Here is a 20,518-nt window from a genome sequence, read left to right as displayed (position 1 = left end):
TGAACGGGGCAGGGATGGCCACTGCTGGCACGTGTGGAGGCAGTATATATGAAGCTGTGCAGAACTCTGACCGGGGCCAGGAGAACCACAGCCCATGCCCCTACCTACACCAGCTGCCTGCAATATCCCCTCACCTCTAGGGCAAGCATACTGAGAGAGGGAAGCACACTCTTAGAGGGAATAGAGCCAGCTCACACACCCAGTCCTGAAAGCTTCTGCTCCAGCATCAAGAGATGAGACCACACACACAATAAGGAGGTGGTGGCCATGGAGCAGAGGAGAAACCCTGATTCATGAGGGCTCTGGCTCTAGCCCTTCCATCTCTAGCCCCGCCTCCTACCGAGGTGATAGCTGCCAACAAACCCTGGGGGAAAACATGATTCATGCTTATGTCAGATCCAGCTCTCTGACCAAAGCCACTGGGAACACACGGACCGTATAAGGTTACTTCCACAAAAGGACAGTGCTTCAAGATCAAAATAGCTAACTGGTTCACCTAATTTCATAGAGATAAAGAAAGATAAGGAAAGTGAGAAGTCAAGAATTTGTTTCAAATGAAAGAACAAGAGAAACTACTTTTAAAAAAACTAATGAAACAGGGACTTCCATGGTGATACAGTGGATAAGAATCTGCCTGCCAGTGTAGGAGACACAGCTGCAATCCCTGGTCCCGGAAGATTCCACATGCTGTGGGCATCTAAGCCTGGGCAAGACAACTACTGAGCCAAAGGCCACTCCTACTGAAGCCTGTGTGCCTAGAGCCTGTGCTCCGCAACAAGAGAAGACAGCACATAGAGAAGCCTGTGCACTGCAACCAGAGAGAATCCCCTCTCTCCACAATTAGAGAAAGCCCGTGTGCAGCAACGAAGACCCAGTGCAACTAAAAATGTTTTTAAAAGTAAATAAATGAACATTTAAAAAAATATTTTATAAAAATATAGGGAGCAATGAAAAAAACTAATGAAACAGAAATAAGTAATTCACCAAATAAAGAAGCCAAAGAATTAGTAATTAAAACACTAATATAATTAGAGAATAAATGAGCACCAAACTGTAACAAGGAATTGGAAACTATTAAGAAAAAAGAACCAATCAAACTTGAAGAGGTCAATAACTGAAATGAAAACACACACTCACACACTATAAGCAATTAACATCAGGTGATAAGAAAAATGCATAAGTGATCTGGAAGACAGAAGAACGGAAATAGCCCAATCAGAACAAGAAGAAAAGGACAAATTAAGAAAATGAGAACAGTTTAAGGAACTTGTGGTACAACACCAAGCATGTTAACATTGGTATTTTAAGGGGCCCAGAAAGAAGAGAGAGAAAAAAGGGTCAAAAATGTATTTGATGAAATTATGGCTGAAAAACTTCAAAAATGTGAAAAAAGAAACATATCCAGGTACAGGAAGCATAGAGGGTCCCAAACAAGACAAACCCAAACAGACTCACAAAAAGGGATATAAGTAAAACAGTAGGAGTTAGAAATAGAGAATTCCAAAGGCAATAAGAGCATACAATCACATACTAAGGAAGCCCCATACAGCTATCAGCTGACTTTTCTGTAGAAACACTGTAGGCCAAAAGGGAATGCCAGGATATACTCAAAGCACTAACAGGGGAAAAACCTGCAACCTAAGATACTCTACCCAGGCATATTATTACTTATAACTGAAAGAGATAAAGAACTTCTCAGAGAAGCAAAAACTAAGAGTTCATCAATACTAAAGCTATCCTCAGAGAAATGTTAAAGGGTCATCTCTAAGCGGGAAAGAAAAGGCTACAACTAGAAGAATCTATAGGAAAGAAAAATCCCACTCCTAAAGGCACATATATAGTAAAGGTTGTGGGTCAACAATTTAAATAAGCTACTACAAAAATTAAAAGACAAAAATCTATAAAATCAACTATAACTACAAGAAAGAGTTAAGGGGTAAACATGAAGATTAAAATATGACATCAAAAGCACAAAACATGGTGGAAAGTAAAAACTATAGATCTTCTACAATGTGCTTGAACTTAAATGACTACCAGTTTTAATTAGTAGATAAAGCTATAGGTCAACATATATTAAACCCCATGGTAACCACAAATCAAAAATCTACAATAGGACATCCCTGGTGGTCCTGTGGTTAAGAATCTGCCTGCCAATGCAGGGGACACAGGTTTGACCCCTGATTCAGGAAGATTTCATGCCACAGAGTAACTAAGCCTGTATACCACAACTACTGAGCCCACAGTCTAGAGCCCAGGCTCCACAATGAGAAGTCTGAGCACGACTAGAGAGTAGCCCTCTTGGGTAACAACTAGAGAAAGTCCAAGTACAGCAATGAAGACCCAGTGCAGCCCAAAATTAATTAACTTACCACTTTTTTAAAAGCCCATAATAAATACACAAATACTAGAGGGAAAGAAACACACTCATATCACTACAGAAAATCGGCAAACTGCAAAGGAAGAAATTAAAAGAAGAAGAAAAGAACACAGAAGAACTACAAGAACAACCAGAAAACAGTAACAAAATGGAAGTAAGGACATACCTGTCAATAATCACTTTAAATGTCAATGGGCTACAATCAAGAGAGATAAGGTGGCTGATTGGATAGAAAAAAAAGAAAAACACAAGACCCAGCCATATTCTGCTTAGAAGAAACTCACTGCAGTGCTAAAGAGACAGACTGAAAGCATGAGGTTGGGGAAAGACATGTCATGCAAACAGAAACAGCAAAGCAGGGTAGCAATACTTGCATCAGACAAAATAGACTCTAAAAAGAAAGGCTGTAAGGAAAGACAGAGAGGGAATTATATAATGATAAAGGCATCAACATAAGAAGATACAACACTCATTAATACCATTTCCTTCTCCAGGGGATCTTCCCAACCCAGGGATTAAACCGAGGTCTCCTGTATTGCGGGCAGAGGCTTTACCATCTGAGCCACCAGGGAAGCCCCTAACATAGGATTACCTAAATACATAAAGCAAATATTAACAGACATAATGAAAAAATGACAAAAGGACAATAATAGTAGGGGAATTTAATGCCCCACTTACATCAATGGACAGATCACCCGAGAGAAAATCAATAAGGAAACAGCTGTCGTAAATGACACATTAGCCCATTGGATTCAACATACATCTACAGGACATTCCATCCCAAATACCATAATACACCTTCTTTTTAAGTGCACGTGGAACACTCTCCAGGACAGATCACATGGTAACCACAAAACGAGTCTCTATAAACTTTGGAGGACAGCAATTATATCAAGCATTTTTTACAACTATAGCAGTATGAAGCTAGAAATTAGTTATAGGAAGAAAAGTGGGAAAAACACAGTATTGGGAGATTGAACAACATGCCACTTAAAACTAATGGATCAATGAAGAATCAAAATAGGAATCAGAAAATATCTTGAGGCAAACGAAAATAAAAGCACAAGTCTTCAAATTCTATGGGATGCAGCAAAAGCAGTTCAAGGAGGGAAGTTTATAGTGATGCAGGCCTACATCAAGAACCAACCAAATCTAAAGTAATTTGAAAAAGGAAAACAAATGAAGCCCAAATTCAACAAAGGGAGAGAAATAATAAAGATAAGAGAGGAAATAAATAAAACAGAAACCAACAACATAAAAGATAACATTAAAGAAACCAAAAGTTGATCTTTTGAACACATAAAAAAATGATAAACCTTTACTCAGGTTCATTAAGAAAAAAATAGAGAAGATCCAAAAAAAAATTAAACAAGAAGAAAAAGAGAGAATAAATAACAACCAATATCACAGACATACAATCCTAAGAGAATACAACATTATCTGTCAATAAATTGGAAAACCTAGGAAAAACTGACAAGTTTCTAGAAACATACAATCTTCAAGACTGAATCAGGAAGAAATAGAATCTGAACAGACTGATCACTAATAGTGAAATTGAATTTGTAATTAAAAAAAAAAAAAAAAAAACACCTCTCAGAAAACAAAAGTTCAGGACCAGACAGCTTCACAGGGGAATTTTACCAAACATATAAAGGAAAGATCATATCCATGCTTCTCAAACAATTCCATAAACTTGAAGGGGAAGGAAACACTCCCAATACATTCAATGAAGCCTTAGAAATAAACTTAACCAAGGAGGTGAAAGACCCACGTTCTGAAAAACTATGACATGGATGAGGGAAATTGAAGACAATACAAATAAATGGAAATATATACCATGCATTAGAAATGGAAATATATCTTCATGGATTAGAAGAATTAACATCGTTAAAATGGCCATACTACCCAAAACAATCTACAGATTTAATGCTGCTGCTGCTGCTGCTAAGTCACATGGGTCGTGTCCGACTCTGTGCGACCCCATAGACAGCAGCCCACCAGGCTCCCCCGTCCCTGGGATTCTCCAGGCAAGAATACTAGAGTGGGTTGCCATTTTCTTCTCCAATGCATGAAAGTGAAAAGTGAAAGTGAAGTTGCTCAGTCATGTCTGACTCTTAGCAACCCCATGGACTGCAGCCTACCAGGCTCCTCCATCCATGGGATTCTCCAGGTGAGAGTACTGGAGTGGGGTGCCATTCTTCTCCACAGATTTAATGCAACCCCTATCAAAACACAGGCTTCCCTTGTGGCTCAGCTGGTAAAAATCTGCCTGCAATGGGGGACACCTGGATTCAATCTCTGGGTTGGGAAGATCCCCTGGAGAAGAGAAAGGCTGCCCACTGCAGTATTCTGACCTGGAGAATTCCATGAACTGTATAGCCCATGGGGTCACAAAGAGTCAGACACAACTGAGTGACTTTCACTATCAATACCCAGACATTTTTCACAGAACTAGAACAAACAGTCCTAAAATTTATATGTAACCACAAAAGACCCAGAATTGCCACAGCAATCTTGAGAAAAAAGAACAAAGCTGGAGTTATCACACTGGCTTCAGATTATACTACAAACTACAGTCATCAAAACAGTATGGTACTGGCACAAAAACAGACATATAGATCAATGAAACAAAATTGAGAGCCCATAAATAAACCCACATAGCAATTACCAGGTAGTCTAAAACAAAGGGGAAAAAAATATGTATTGGAGAAAAGACAGTCTCTTCAGTAAGTGGTGTTGGAAATACTGGAAAGCCATGTGAAAAAGAATAAAATCAGAACATTTCTCACACCATATACAAAAATAAACTCAAAATGGATTAAAGACCTAAATACAAGACAAGGAATCAAAAAATTCCTAGAAGAAAACATGGGCAGAACACTCTTTGACATAAGAACAGTATTTTTTGGATCTGTCCCCTATGGCAAAGGAAACAAAAGCAAACAGAAAACAAACAAAACTAAAAACAAACAGAACTAATCAAACTTAAAAGCAAAGGAAACCATCGACAAAATCAAAAAACAATCTACTGCATGGGAGAAAATATTTACAAAGATATGAGTGATAAGGGGTTAATATCCAAAATATATAAACAGCTAATACAACTCAATATTAAAAAAAAAAAAAAAAAACTTTGTTTAAATGGACAAAAGACATGAACAGATTTTATTCCAAAGAAGACTCAGATGGCCAACAGGCACGTGAAAAGATGTTTAATACCACTAATTATCAAAGAAATGGAGATCAAAACCATGATGAAATATCTCCTCACACGTATCAGAATGGCTATCATAAAATGTCTACAAATAACAAATGTTGGTGAGGATTTAAGAAATGAGAACTCTAGTACACTGTTAGTGGTAATGTAAATTGGTGTATCCACTATGAAAAATAGTATGGAGGTTCCTTAAAAATTTAATATAGTGTTACCATACAATCCAGCAACTTCCCTCTTGGGCATATATCTTGAGAAAATTCTAATTAGAAAATGTTCATAGCAGCACTATTTACAATAGTCAAAACACAGAAATAAAACAAGCACCCATCAGCAGATGAATGGGTTAAGAAGAGGTGGAATATAAGTACACAATAGAGTATTCAGTTCAATTCAGTTCAGTCGCTCAGTTATGTCCAACTCTTTGCGACCCCATGAATCGCAGCACGCCAGACCTCCCTGTCCATCACCAATTCCCGGAGTTCACCCAAACTCATGTCCATCGAGTCGGTGATGCCTTCCAGCCATCTCATCCCCTGTTGTCCCCTTCTCCTCCTGTCCCCAATCCCTCCAAGCATCAGAGTCTTTTCCAGTGAGTCAACTCTTTGCATGAGGTGGCCAAAGTACTGGAGTTTCAGCTTTAGCATCATTCCTTCCAAAGAACACCCAGGGCTGATCTCCTTGAGACTGGACCGGTTGGATCTCCTTGCAGTCCAAGGGACTCTCAAGAGTCTTCTCCAACACCACAGTTCAAAAGCATCAATTCTTCGGTGCTTTCTTCACAGTCCAACTCTCACATCCATACATGACCACTGGAAAAACCATAGCCTTGACTAGATGGACCTTTGTTGGCAAAGTAATGTCTCTGCTTTTGAATATGCTATCTAGGTTGGTCATAACTTTCCTTCTAAGGAGTAAGCGTCCATAAAAAAGAAGGAAATATTGTCACTTGCAGCAACATGAATGGACCTAGAGATTATTATGCTTAGTGAAGTCAGATAACGACAAATTTATATGATCCCACTTATATGTAGTATCTAAAAAATAATACAAGCAAATCTATACACAAAACAGAAACAGACTTACAGACATATTATAGAACACACACTTATGGTTACCAAAAGGGAAAGAGGGATGGGGGGAGGGATAAATTAGAAGTATGGTGTTAACAGATATAGATCACGTAGATAAGCCACAAAGATTTAATGCGCATGCCATGTGCTCAGTTGTGTCTGACTCTTTGTAGTTCCATGGACTATATATTGCCTGCCAGGCTCCTCTGGCCATGGGATTTCCTGTGCAAGAATACTGGAGTGGATTGCCATTTCCTCCTCCAAGGGTCTTCCCAGTCCAGGGATTGAACCCGTCTCTCCTGTGTCTCCTGCATTGCTGGTGGATTCTTTACCCACTGAGCCATTGGGGAGGCCCCATTGTATAGCATATGGAACATTATTCAATATAATGTAATAACCTATAGTGGAAAATAATCAGAAATATATATATATGGATATAACCTAATCATTTTACTGTACACCTGAAACTAATACAATATTATAAATCAATTATAATTCAATTGAAAAGAAATACATAGAATATTAAATTATTTGTGGGAAAATTAATAAATGTATAATATTAAGTTCTAATACTTTTAAAAATGTTAAAGTTTTTCACTCAAGGTCTTCAAAAATGTTCTTCAAAAGAGTTTTCAAAATGCCTTCATCACAGTCAGAGATAATCTTCTATTGTATTTTCTGATGATTATCACTGTTACAGACAAATGCTATTTTTACAAGTTTATTTTGTATCCAGCTCCTTGTTCATTCTTTTAATACTAATAATTTGCTAACTCTGGTGGGGATTTTTTGGTGGACAATAACAACATCTGCAAAAAATAAAATGAAAAAGAGAAGAAAAATGAAAAATAAGACAGCTTGCTTCTTTCCCTACAATTCTCATACACTTAATTGTTTGTTTCATTTTGTTTTAGTGTTCAGAACTTTTAAGGTGGCAAACATGTTTGTCTTATTCCTGACCTTGAAAGGAACTTGGGCTCTATTAATCTTTATTTTTAATTATATCTCATTTTCTTGTCTCTTGTCCCTTTTGGTTTACTCTATTGCTTTGTACAAACCACAAGGGCTTGATTGATTGATGCTGGGGTGCAGTGCACCTATTTTTTTTGTTTGTTTAAGCTTTATGTGTGTTCCAAAGTACAAGAGGGTTGACAACCCCCAGTCTATAACCATTGTTCTCATACTTATCGGACTTGATTGCAAGTGAGGCTTTTGAAAACAAAAACAAGCTCCTGGACAAGGCATCTGGTAATTATGATTCAGTTTGTCTGGGCTGCAGCTTGAGAATCCATGTTTTTTGAAAAGTTTGCAGGCACCTCTGACCATCAACAGGATTTAGAAATCACTGAATTTGAGTACCTATAAAAACATGGTCTAGTGTGAAAAGGATAAAAAGGAACCTCTAAGCTTCTAATGATTTCTCAGTAAGAAGTTGACAGATGTTTAGATGGCTTGGGGAAAAATCTGTAGATGGTAAGTCATCCCAGAAGAGGAAATCATATTAGTAAAAACCAAGAGCTGAAGGAAAGGAAGGTCACTTCCTGAAAAATACAAACAGTTACTCATGAAAATGTAAAATGCAGAAAAGGAATGTCAGGAACAAGAGAGTTAAAACAGAGGCCATAGAATAAAGCCATATTAAGACTGAACTTTACCTCAAGAGTAATGAGAAGCCATTGAAAGGGTTTCAGCAGGGAAGGACATGAGTAGAATCTTGCTTGCTAGAGAAGGACTGATTTAGTAACAATGGAGAAAATTAATTGGAGAGAAAGCAAGATGGAAGCCCTGACCCTTGGGATGACTACTACAATTCAGGCAATAAATGTTGGTAACTTGAACTATAACACAATTACAGGTAGGTAAAATCACTGCAGGTGGTGATTGCAGCCATGAAATTAAAAGACGCTTACTCCCTGGAAGGAAAATTATAACCAACCTAGATAGCATATTCAAAAGCAGAGACATTGCTTTGCTGACAAAGGTCGGTCTAGTCAAGGCTATGGTTTTTCCAGTGATCATGTATGGATGTGAGAGTTGGACTGTGAAGAAAGCTGAGCGCTGAAGAATTGATGCTTTTGAACCATGGTGTTGGAGAAGACTCTTGAGAGTCCCTTGGACTGCAAGGAGATCCAACCAGTCCATCCTAAAGGAGATCAGTCCTGGGTGTTCATTGGAAGGACTGATGCTAAAGCTGAAACTCCAATACTTTGGCCACCTCATGCAAAGAGTTGACTCACTGGAAAAGACCCTGATGCTGGGAGGGACTGGGGGCAGGAGGAGAAGGGGATGAGAGAGGATGAGATGGCTGGATGGCATTGCTGGCTTGATGGATGTGAGTTTGAGTAAACTCCAGGAGTTGGTGACGGACAGAGAGGCCTGGTGTGCTGCGATTCATGGTGTCGCAAAGAGTCAGACATGACTGAGCAACTGAACTGAACTGAACTGAACTGAAAAGATATATATATAAGTAGAACTAACAGATAGTAATGATGACTGGTGATAAGATGTCTAAGAAGAGGAAGAGCAAATGCAGTATAATCAATTCATTACTCATAAGTGTTCTCTGAGCTCTGTATTTTGGATTTAATATATTTATCTAAAACTGTTGAGGCATTCTCTAAAACAATGAGGTTAAAGATAAATGTTTATGTCTTATTTAAAATTGCCAGAGTTTAAAACTGATGATAATATGTATATAAATATTCAAATACATAATAAGTAAAAATGATTTGGATGGGTTCATTTCAGAGTATGTCACATTCCTTGCCATTTCAGTTTTGGTCCACTCTAACTTAGCCATTTCCCTCCACCACTGGAGTGAAAGTGTGAGTTGCTTAGTCATGTCCAACTCTTTGCAACCCCATGGACTTCAGCCACCATGCTCCTTTGTCCATGGAATTCTCCAGGCAAGAATAATGGAGTTGGTTTCCATGCCCTTCTTCAGGGGATCTTCCTGACCCAGGGATCGAACCCATGTCTCCTGCATTGCAGACAGATTCTTTACCATCTGAACCACCAGGGAAGCCCTGGAACAGCTCCACAAATTCCCCAGACCCTAAAATACCACCAAGCCTGTTAAAGTCATGAACAGAGACTGAGCTGAGGATAAAGAGGATCATGGAGAAACTAGACCAGCTGGTCCCACCCAGACCCTTCACCAACGTGAGCTCCACCACCAGCACCATACACAGCAGAGCCACCCTCCTCAGCCCTCGAGACACATACTACAGGGGGGACCGGCTGGACATCCTGCTGGAGATGAGGGACCATCTGGGATGAAGGAAAGAATATAGTGGGGATTTCCTCAGGGCCAGGATGTCCTCCCCAGGCCTGGAGGCAGGTGCTTCAGGAAAGGTGAGGGACTTCACCTACCTTGTGAGCTTCATTCTGTTCTGGGAGGGCCAGGTGTCCCTGTCTCTCCTGCTCATCCACTCCAGTGGTCTTGGCTCTCTGGAGGGCCAGGAACCAAGACTGTGACAGGGTTATTTTCAAAGGCAGGGCTGTTAATAGCCCCACCCATACCTTCCTTGAATGTGGCCTAACTCTAAGCCCAAGTGCTGAACTGTGACACTTGAGAGAAGCCTTCTACTGTCTGAGGCCTTAACATGTACCCTGTGAGGTCCTGACTAGTATGACCACCAGTAATTGAGAAATTTCTTTTCTTACTGTCAAGGAAGAAAACCCATTTTTCACAGGTAAGTATACCTTTAGATACCTGAGAGGTGACAACAGGCACCGCTACATACACTTCAGTTCAGTCACTCAGTAGTATCCGACTCTTTGTGACACCAGGGATGGCAGCACACCAGGATTCCCTGTCCATCACCAACTCCCGGAGCTTGCTCAAACTCACGTCTGAGTCGATGATGCCATCCAACCATCTCATCCTCTGTTGTCCCCTTCTCCTCCTGCCTTCAGTCTTTCCAGCATCAGGGCCTTTTCCAATGAGTCAGTTCTTCACATCAGGTGGCCAAAGTGTTGGAATTTCAGCTTCAGCATCAGTCCTTCCAATGAATATTCATGACTGATTTCCTTTAGGATGGACTGGTTAGATCTCCTTGCAGTCCAAGGGACTCTCAAGAGTCTTCTCCAGCACCACAGTTCATAAGTATCAATTCTTTAGCACTCAGTTTTCGTTATAGTCCAACCCTCACATCCATACATGACTACTAGAAAAACCATAGCTTTGACTAGATGACCTCTGTTGGTAAAGTAATGTGTCTGCTTTTTAACATGCTGTCTAGGTTGGTCATAGCTTTTCTTCCAAAGAACAAACTACATTGCCCACCTCAATTAATAATGGGCATGACCCTCTCAGATGACTCTGCTACTCAAGGTCTGGCTAGGTATGTGGTGTCTTCCTGAGCCCCCTACTCATGACTCCCCCCACCAAGGTTGGCATTCTCACTCAGATGTTCAATAAAAAAAGGACTTCCCAAGGTGGAATTGTGTATTATATATGTCCTTTTCCATCATGCCCTATGGTAATCTCAGATCTAGTCATCTCTTTTACTGTAGACCTAAGTTTTACAAAATATGTTTAGTGGAGAAGTATTCTGCTATGTGTTAATAGATTTTATACTGGACAAGTTCTCCTTGATAAGTGTATGACATCTATGCTTCATCTCATATCATTTTCTGTAGACTACCTCTTAAGTATCTCGCATTTACCCATTTCTCTCCATGCCTAGTGTTCTTACCTGTGTTCAGGTCATCATTAGCTCATCTAGATTACTTGCCATAGCTTCCTTTCTGCCTCTCTTACCGTCTCTAATCCACTGTTCACACTGTAGCTTGAGTCATGTTTCCAAAAATTCAACTTCTTCCTACGATATGTGTGCTCACTCAGTCAAAGCCAACTCCTTTTTGACCCCATGGGCTGTAGCCCACCAGGCTCCACTCCCCATGGGATTCTCTAGTCAAGAATAATGGTGTGAGTTGCTGGTTCTTTCTCTAGGGGATCTTCCCAACCCAGGGATCAAACCTGCATCTCCTGAGTCTCCTGCATTGGCAGATGGATTCTTTACCACTGGGGCCACCTGCAAAACCCATCTCAAATTGATCTCAAGATCAGGTATTGTCAGCTATTCTCAGGTCTCTGGTTGGAGGAGTCCTTCATATTCCCTGAGTTGTGATCTAGCAATTCTCGGAAACCACAAGTTGAGCAGGCCTCAGCTTACACTGGGGTGTAAGCATGTTTCTCATATCAATCACAGCAACGTCAATGCCAAAGCTCTCTCCCCTTGCTCACAAACAGATGTTCACTTCCTGGTCTGCCAGCTTTACACTAAGCAGCAAAATACTTCCTGAGCCACTTTGGAATTTGCAAAGTGTAACTTATATGCCACCACAAACCCCAGAACCTGGGGGCCAATCCCTGAGACCACCTATCAGTTTCAGACTCTTTTGCTGTTTTGCTACTTTACTGTTAAGTCTTGAGGGCTCAATCCATTTCCCTTTCCCTTTCCACTCTTTTTTTCCCTTAGGGATCCATTTTTTCCCCATGGATTCGCTTTCTCTAAGCTTGGCCACAGAGTGGAATGCTAGGTTCCCAGCAGCAGCCCCTTTCTAAGCAGTTTTATTTTTTTAATTTTAATTTTTAAATTTTGTTGGTGTATAGTTGATTTACAATGTTGTGTTAATTTCAAATGTACAGCAAAGTGAATCATATATATATATATATACTCTTTTTAAGATTCTTTTCACATATAGGTCATTACAGAGTATTGAGTAGAATCATAGCAGTTTTCAAAGTCAAGCTTCGAGTTCTTTTCCCTTAAGTTTCCAAAAAAATATGTCAAGAGGAAGTAAAGTGTGGATAGCAAACATGGAGAAAAAACATGCATTCCAGATCTTACACAGTTATCCAAATGTTGGCTCCTGATCCATAGTCCTTGATTCTCTTCTGAAACAAGTAAAAGCACAGTTGGGTTTCTGCTCTTTCCCTTTGATCTCTGATGGTACACCTCACCAGATCTCCTCCTGTCCACTAACTGTCCTTATGCCTGAGTCCCAGGAAGGATGAAAATGTGCTGATCCCTTCCTTTCTCTAGAATGAACCTGATGAGACATCCATAGCACCAAATCAGGTACCACTTATATCTGCTGTACTCCTGGGTCCCCATTCAACCATGTTCCCTTTCTGCCTGCTACCACTTACCTACACAGGATTGGAACAAACAGTGAATCAAAGGGAAGATAAGAGCTTTGAAGCAGGAAGAGTCAGGACACCTTTCATCAACCGGAGGAAAGAAATGCAATATATATTTATTCATGCATCAGACTGAGCAGGGTTTCCCAGGTGGCATTAGTGGTAAAGAACCTGCTTGTCAATGAAGGAGACATAAGAGACGTGGGGTTGGGAAGATGCCCTGGAGAAGGCATGGCAACCCACTCCAGTATTCTTGCCTGGAGAATCCCATGGACAGAGGAGCCTGGCAGGCTCCAGACCATAAGGTTGCAATGAGTAGGACACGACTGAAGCGACTTAGCATGCACACAGACTAAGCAGGACTTGCTGCCAGCTCTTTGAGAGGTATTAGGGACACAGCAGTGGATCAAGCAAATGCATTACCTTCCTTGAGGAAGCTTACAATCCTCAGAAAGCAAGTTTCTAGAAGAAAATGAAAGGTAAACATAAATAACATATATAGAGAACCCTGTGATAAGAGGCCTTCATGCCATGTTGAGGAGCCTGAACTCCTTCGTGAGGGGAATTTTAAATAAAGGACTTTAAAATAAAGGATTTTAAGCAGTAATGAAGTTGCATTTGCAGTTCAAAAGGATACTCTGGCGGTTGTGTTGAAGAATTTAGATGGAATAAAACAGAGACAATCTGGCTAGTGGCTTATAGTAATCTAAGAAAAATATTATATGAACTTGAATAAGTGATGCAAAAGTAGCAAAAGAGCAGAGAACTTGCAGGTTAGATAAATACTTTGAATCTAAAATTCCAGACACCACAAATCCATCCATGTGACAGAACAGCAGAGCTGCCCTAAACTCAAGGCTCTCTCAGAAAGGTATTTTCCCTAAAGCCTATACAGTGGATACACACACACACACACACACACACACACACAATCCCAATTCATACACACACCAAAAAAAATGCCCAATAGATGCAAAATTTACAATGATAATACTTTTCAGTTCTAGAAAATTTTAAATTATCCTTCACTCACAAGCAAGCAGCTTCCATTACCTATATTGTGTGAACAGTCATTGGTTGTCCTGTGAAGGTCCAGTGTGGAGCTGAAATGATGATACAGCTTAACCACATTGATCCCTCCTGATGTGACAGTAAGTTTGCTTTGTCCTGTGGTAGGTGGTGTGTAGCATGTGTCTTCTAAGAGACATTCTGATGCAGAGCAAACTTCATCAGCATCAACCCTAGCAATCAGGATTTTCCGAGGGCACAATTCCTAGCAGGGGGTCTCTGAGGTCAATCACCTTGAATTTTAAAGAGAAAAATCAATTCCAGGAAATTATTTCAAGATCCTTTGATAACAGATTTCATCTCAATTTTTTCCAAAGGGGAAAGGATTCATAGCCTATCTCCAGATTTAAACCCAGGAGTGTATCTCCTAGAGTCAATGATTCTATATGGGGAACATTCTGGGCAAATCTTTGATGGATACCCACAGCTTTAGAGTAGGAACATTTTGATTTAGTTAGCCTAATTCTCTGTAGGCATAACTTCCTAACCTTTAGTGGATGCACTTAAAAGTTTTATATGGTGTTTTCCATTTCATTAAATGTGTTTTAGTGGCAAACACAAAGCCACGTTACTTAGGAAAGAACAATGTTTATACTTAGCTTTAATAGAACTTTCTTTAAAGCCTATGAGTTTACCAATAACAATCATTTTGAGATTTACTTCAACTGATTTATTGCCTAATATTTATTCATTTATTCAGCAAATGTTTATTGAGATTCTAACAGATATGAGGCATTAAGGGCAAATGGAGAAAAATAAATGTTCAGCACGGTTGCAATTTGAAAGACATTTAACCTACCAATTCTATGAAGGAAGTAAAAATGCAGAAGGGCTTATGATAAGGTGGTATTTGACTTAGCCCCTAAGGATATCTGTAGACAGGGAATGGAGTGAAAGAGAAAACTCATAAAGATCATGAATAAGGTTGCCAGGTTTAGCAAACAATAGTACAAAGTACCAGTTCAATTTCGGTAATTTCTAATTGCCTATGCATATTACATGAGATAAAGGGAAAATATTGCATGGGAACTACTGATACTAAAAAATTATTGCTCATTAGAAATCATTCAAATTTAATTTAGTATTCTGTATTTTTATCTGATAACTCTAATCAGGAACAAAATTATCATGAACTTTGTTCACCGGTCCAAAGGAGTGAGAGCAATTGGTGGAATGCAGGGAAGAATGAGGCTAAGAAGAGGAAGAAACTAAATTATGGAGGCTCTCGAGTATGAAACTGAGGATTTTAGTGTTTATTCAGTAAGTTTTTGAAAGCTACAAAAGCCAATTAAAGGAAGAGAGTGATGCAATCCACTTTGTGCTCTAAAGAGCAAATTCACAATTTAACAAGATGTGCATGACCTATAGAAAGACAATTTAAAAAGTTACATGTGATATAAAATAAAATTTATATAAACAGAAGAAAAAATACTATTGTTTCTGGGTGGGATGACTTAATATTGAAAAAAGGTCAACTATCTCTTTAATATTTTCTTATTGTTGCTGAAACAGAGTGGCTTGAACAACAAGTGGATCATCTTGCAGTTCTGTGGCTCAGTAGTTCAACCTCTGTCTTAATGAGCTAAAACCAACGTGTGGCAGGGGCCAAATTCCTTTCTGAAGGCTCTGGAGGAGCATCTGTTTCTTTGCCTTTTCAGGCTTCTAGAACTGCCCACATTCGTCAAAGCCCCCTTCCTCCTGTTTTCAAAGCTGCAATGATGGGTCAAGTCATCACACCGCATCTTTCTGAACCATTCCTCTGCCTCCCTCTTCCACTTTTGAGAACTAAGGTGATTTAGATTGGTCCCACCCAGATAATCCAGGATATCTCCCATCTCAATATCCATTCCCTTAATCATGTCTGGAAAGCCCCCTTGTCATGGAAGGTAACAGATTCACAGGCCCCAGGGATTATAAAGAAACCTTTGGGGAATCATTAGTTTGCTTTCTGCGATCTCTAAACTAATCAATAGATACAGTGGAATCTTAATAACATTATTAACATACTGTTTAAAATACTCAAGCCTAGGACTTCCCTGGCGGTCCAGTGGTTAGGACTCTGAGCTTCTGGTGCAGGGGGCATTGGTTCAATCTCTGCTTGGGGAGCTAAGACCCCACAGGGTATGTAGTGCAACCAAAATTGTTTTTTTTTTTTTAATTTTTAAATAAAAATTAAAATTAGGACTTCCCTGGTGGCTCAGATGGTAAAGAATCTGCCTGCAATGCAGGAAACCCAGTTTCAATCCCTAGGTTGGGAAGATCCCCTGGAGAAGGGAATGGCAACCCACTCCAGTATTCTTGCCTGGAGAATCCCACGGACAGAGAAACCTGGCGGGCTACAGTCCATGGGGTCGCAAAATATCAGACACGACTGAGCAACTAACACTTTCACTATTCTAAAATGATCAAGTAAAATAAACATGTAAGACCAATCATAAGAGATTTATTTTACATTTGAAAGGGTCCTGCAGAGCACTTCCTCTGACACCTAGCAAAATGAATATCCTGACACATTACTATTATACAAGATATAGTTTATAATAATAATAAACTCAAAGACTGTATCCTCACCAAAGGATAGCAGTGCATTATTAGGATGGGGGTAGCGATGTTAAGTTTCCAGGGTCAGAATATTCAACTATCCAGGATGTGATGCTGTCAAACATCACAGAAGCCCAACCCTGTCACATGGAAATTCCAACATAATTATAGGATTATGAAAACTCTCTTTAACAGACCAAAATGACCAGGACTTAACAATCCTCCAGGTCATCATGGAAGAGCTATTCCAGAAATAATAAAATTAAGAGCAACACACTAGCCCCTCTTTAAAAAAAAGAACAGCTGAACAAGCATATAGAAGGAATCGGAATCCCTGACACCATGTAACATCATATTAGCCCTGGCTTGCTCACCCTATGACTGTTATGTGAGAGATAAATACATTTGCATTTTTTGGTCATCATTATTTTCTTCCTACCTAATACAGAATGTGATATTAGTACAGAAGTGCTAATGTAACCAGACCAAAATACAATGCATTAGTCTAATGGTAGGAGAGTGATATAGCGAGTGGCAAGGAAGCTTGACAGGTGAGGAATTTGATGATTAAATTTACCTCAAAGCAAAAATCATGGTGCCTGCTACCTGATACACCTTGGAAGGAAGACCTCGTGCCAAGAGAGTTGTGATTCTAGTGGAACTCATTGAAAAAAATCTCAGAATATTAAGCTTGTACTGGCTGCTGCATGTCACTTTTAGCAAAATCTTATTTAAAAACATGAATTCAAGTTAGATTTTAAACTTCTTCAAGTTTTTAAAATGTAGATGTGCTATTTTTAAGCTATTTTTTAAATTTAAAAAAATTCCTATAAAAATGCTCATAGAAAAAATAAAATTATTGCTTCATTAATAAAACAAGGGTAAGTGATTTGATACAAGGACACCAACTGTCAGACGAGTGATACTCAGGTTAGAAACCAAGGTCTATGTCAGCACAGCATCAGCAAAGATGCCAAAGAAATGACAGAACCTCAGGACTCAGCTAATAACCAGATTTGGGAGAAAATGACCAGGAAGGAGTCAAGATGACTCAGAATCTCTTAAAAGAAAGACAGAGGAGAAGGGTCTAAAACAAATCGAATGATCAAAGGATAGTACTCAAAAGGGAGGAATTAGGAAGTAGGAGTCAGCAGAAGAGAGAAGTCTGGATATTTAACTTATTCCAGTGGAATCACCTACCGCCAGTTTGTCTGTTACCACAGAGTGAAAAGGTAAAAGAGAAATGTTAAGCTGGAATGAAGACTCCCGTCCCTGGTGGTTATACTTTAGAAGGAAGTGGATTACATTTCACAACCAGATTCAGTTAATACAATTAACATAAATGACTGCTTGAAAGGAAAACTCATTTACCTCCTGGGAGACTATACTGGGGCAATAACTGCACTACTTAACTCCAAGTTGTAAAAAAGCATGTAATTATTTTATATTCTTATAGAAATTTAGGCTGATTTTAAAATATCTTTAATGAGGTCTCTACTCTCTCCTTTTGACTGTTTTCTTTTCAACTTCACTTTTAGATTTGAGGCTTTTAATTTAAAATATATTGTATTCCCTCTTTCATGAGAAATGCTGTTCTTATTTATAAATTCCAATGAAAACTCTACATTTTGATTGATACTTCACACATACAAACAGGTACTCTACCCCAGACCCTAGGGAAGATCCAGTAAGAAATAATCTTGATGGTTGAACCTTTAAAATGATAGGATAGACTTTTTAGAATATGAAATGCAAGAAGGCACAATGGTTGTCTGAGGAGCTTACAAATAGCTGAGAAAAAAAAAAGAAGTGAAAGGCAACAGAAAAAAGGAAATACAAACCCATCTGAATGCAGAGTTCCAAAGAATAGCAAGGAGAGATAAGAAAGCCTTCCTCAGTGATCAATGCAAAGAAATAGAGGAAAACAACAGAATGGGAAAGAATAGAGATCTCTTCAAGAAAATCAGAGATACCAAAGGAACATTTCATGCAAAGATGGGCTCAATAAAGGACAGAAATGGCATGGACCTATCAGAAGCAGAAGATATTAAGAAGAGGTGGCAAGAATACACAGAAGAACTATACAAAAAACATCTTTCATGACCCAGATAACCATGATGGTGTGATCACTCACCTAAAGCCAGACATCCTGGAATGTGAAGTCAACTGGGCCTTAGGAAGCATCACTACAAACAAAGCTAGTGGAGGTGATGGAATGCCATTTGAGCTATTTCAAATCCTAAAAGATAATGCTGTGAAAATGCTGCAGTCAATATGCCAGCAAATCTGCAAAACCCAGCAGTGATCACAGGACTGGAAAAGATCAGTTTTCATTCCAATCCTAAAGAAAGGCAATGCCAAAGAATGTACAAACTGCCGCACAATTGCACTCATCTCACACAGTAGCAAAGTCATGCTCAAAATTCTCCAAGCCAGGCTTCAACAGTACATGAACTGTGAACTTCCAGATGTTCAAGCTGGATTTAGAAAAGGCAGAGGAACCAGAGATCATATTGCCAACATCCGTTGGATCATCGAAAAAACAAGATAATTACAAAATAACATCTATTTCTGCTTCATTGACTACGGTAAATGCTTCAACTGTGTGGATTAAAACAAACTGGAAAATTCTTAAAGAGATGGGAATACCAGCCCATCTAACCTGCCTCCTGAGAAATCTGAATGCAGAACAAAAAGCAACAGTTAGAACCAGACATGGAAAAATGGACTGGTTCAAAATTGGTAAAGGAGTACGTCAAGGCTGTATATTGTCACCCTGCTTATTTAACTTATATGCAGAGTGCATCATGCTAAATGCCAGACTGGATGAAGCTCAAGCTGGAATCAAGATTGCCAGGAGAAATATCAATAATCTCAGATATGTAGATGACACCACCCTGGGCAGGAAGTGAAGAGGAACTAAAGAGCCTCTTGATGAAAGTGAAAGAGAAGAGTGAAAAAGCTGCCTTAAAACTTGACATTCAGAAAACTAAGATCATGGCATCTGGTCCCATCACTTCATGGGAAATAGATGGGCAAACAATGGAAACAGTGACAGATTTTATTTTCTTGGGCTCCAAAATCACTGCAGATGGTGACTGCAGCCATGAAAGTAAAAGACACTTGCTCCTTGGAAGAAAAGCTATGACTAACCTAGACAGCATATTAAAAACTAGAGATACTACTTTGCCGACAAAGGTCCACCTACTCAAAGCTATGGTTTTTCCAGTAGCTGTGTATGGACGTGAGAGGTGGACCAAAGAAAAAGTTGAGCACTGAAGAATTGATGCTTTTGAGCTGAGATGTTGGAGAAGACTCTTGAGATTTCCTTGGACTGCAAGGAGATCAAACTAGTCAATCGTGAAGGTAATCAGTCCTCAATATTCATTGATGCTGAAGCTGAAGCTCTAATACTTTGGCCACCTGATGCAAAGAATTGACTCATTGGAAAAGACCCTGATGCTGGGCAAGATTGAAGGTAGGAGAAGGGGATGACAGAGATGGTTGGATGGCGTCACTGACTCAATGGACATGAGTTTGAGCAAGCTCTGGGAGCTGGTGATGGACAGGGAAGCCTGGCGTGCTGCAGTGCATGGAGTCACAAAGAGTCAGACATGACCGAGTGACTGAACTGAACTGATTCTTTTTAGAAATATTCATCATTTCCTTCCAGTTAAAGGGGTTATTTATTATTTATTTATTTATTTATTTAACTGTACCAGGTCTTAGTTTCAGCATGTGGGATCTAGTTCTTTGACCAGGGATCAAACCCGGGCACCCTGCATTGGGAACATGTAGTCTTAGCCACTGGACCACCAGGGAAGTCCCAAGGTTTATTTATTTTTTATCAGCACTAAAATTTTTTATCTTCATGGAACTAAAGTTTTTAAGAAACAATTCCTTCTGGATGCAGAAAGACTAGGCATTAGTGGGGAAAATTCAGGTCCTCTTTTATGATTTTCCTACTCTCTGATAGATGTAGATTATATCCCCCAGACAACTGACCAAATGTCAGCCATCATCATCACACTTGGCTAGCATTTCAGACCCTTCCCCTTTGACATTTTCATTCTCGGGTCATCAGGGTCAGAAAA

General features: G+C 39.4%; 1 pseudogene; it reads left to right on the top strand.

The window, feature by feature from the left end:
• The first annotated feature begins 8,410 nt into the window (after positions 1-8,410).
• Positions 8,411-20,462, top strand: LOC147357475 (NXPE family member 1 pseudogene; annotated as a pseudogene).
• Positions 20,463-20,518: the final 56 nt, after the last annotated feature.

Source organism: Bos grunniens, chromosome 15 (genome assembly GCF_055505025.1).
Source record: "Bos grunniens cultivar Pamir isolate PY7600 chromosome 15, Bosgru_T2T1.0, whole genome shotgun sequence".
In the NCBI taxonomy this organism is placed as follows: Eukaryota; Metazoa; Chordata; class Mammalia; order Artiodactyla; family Bovidae; genus Bos; species Bos grunniens.
Note: the sequence above shows the minus strand (reverse complement) of the source record. Positions and strands in the feature narration are given on the sequence as shown.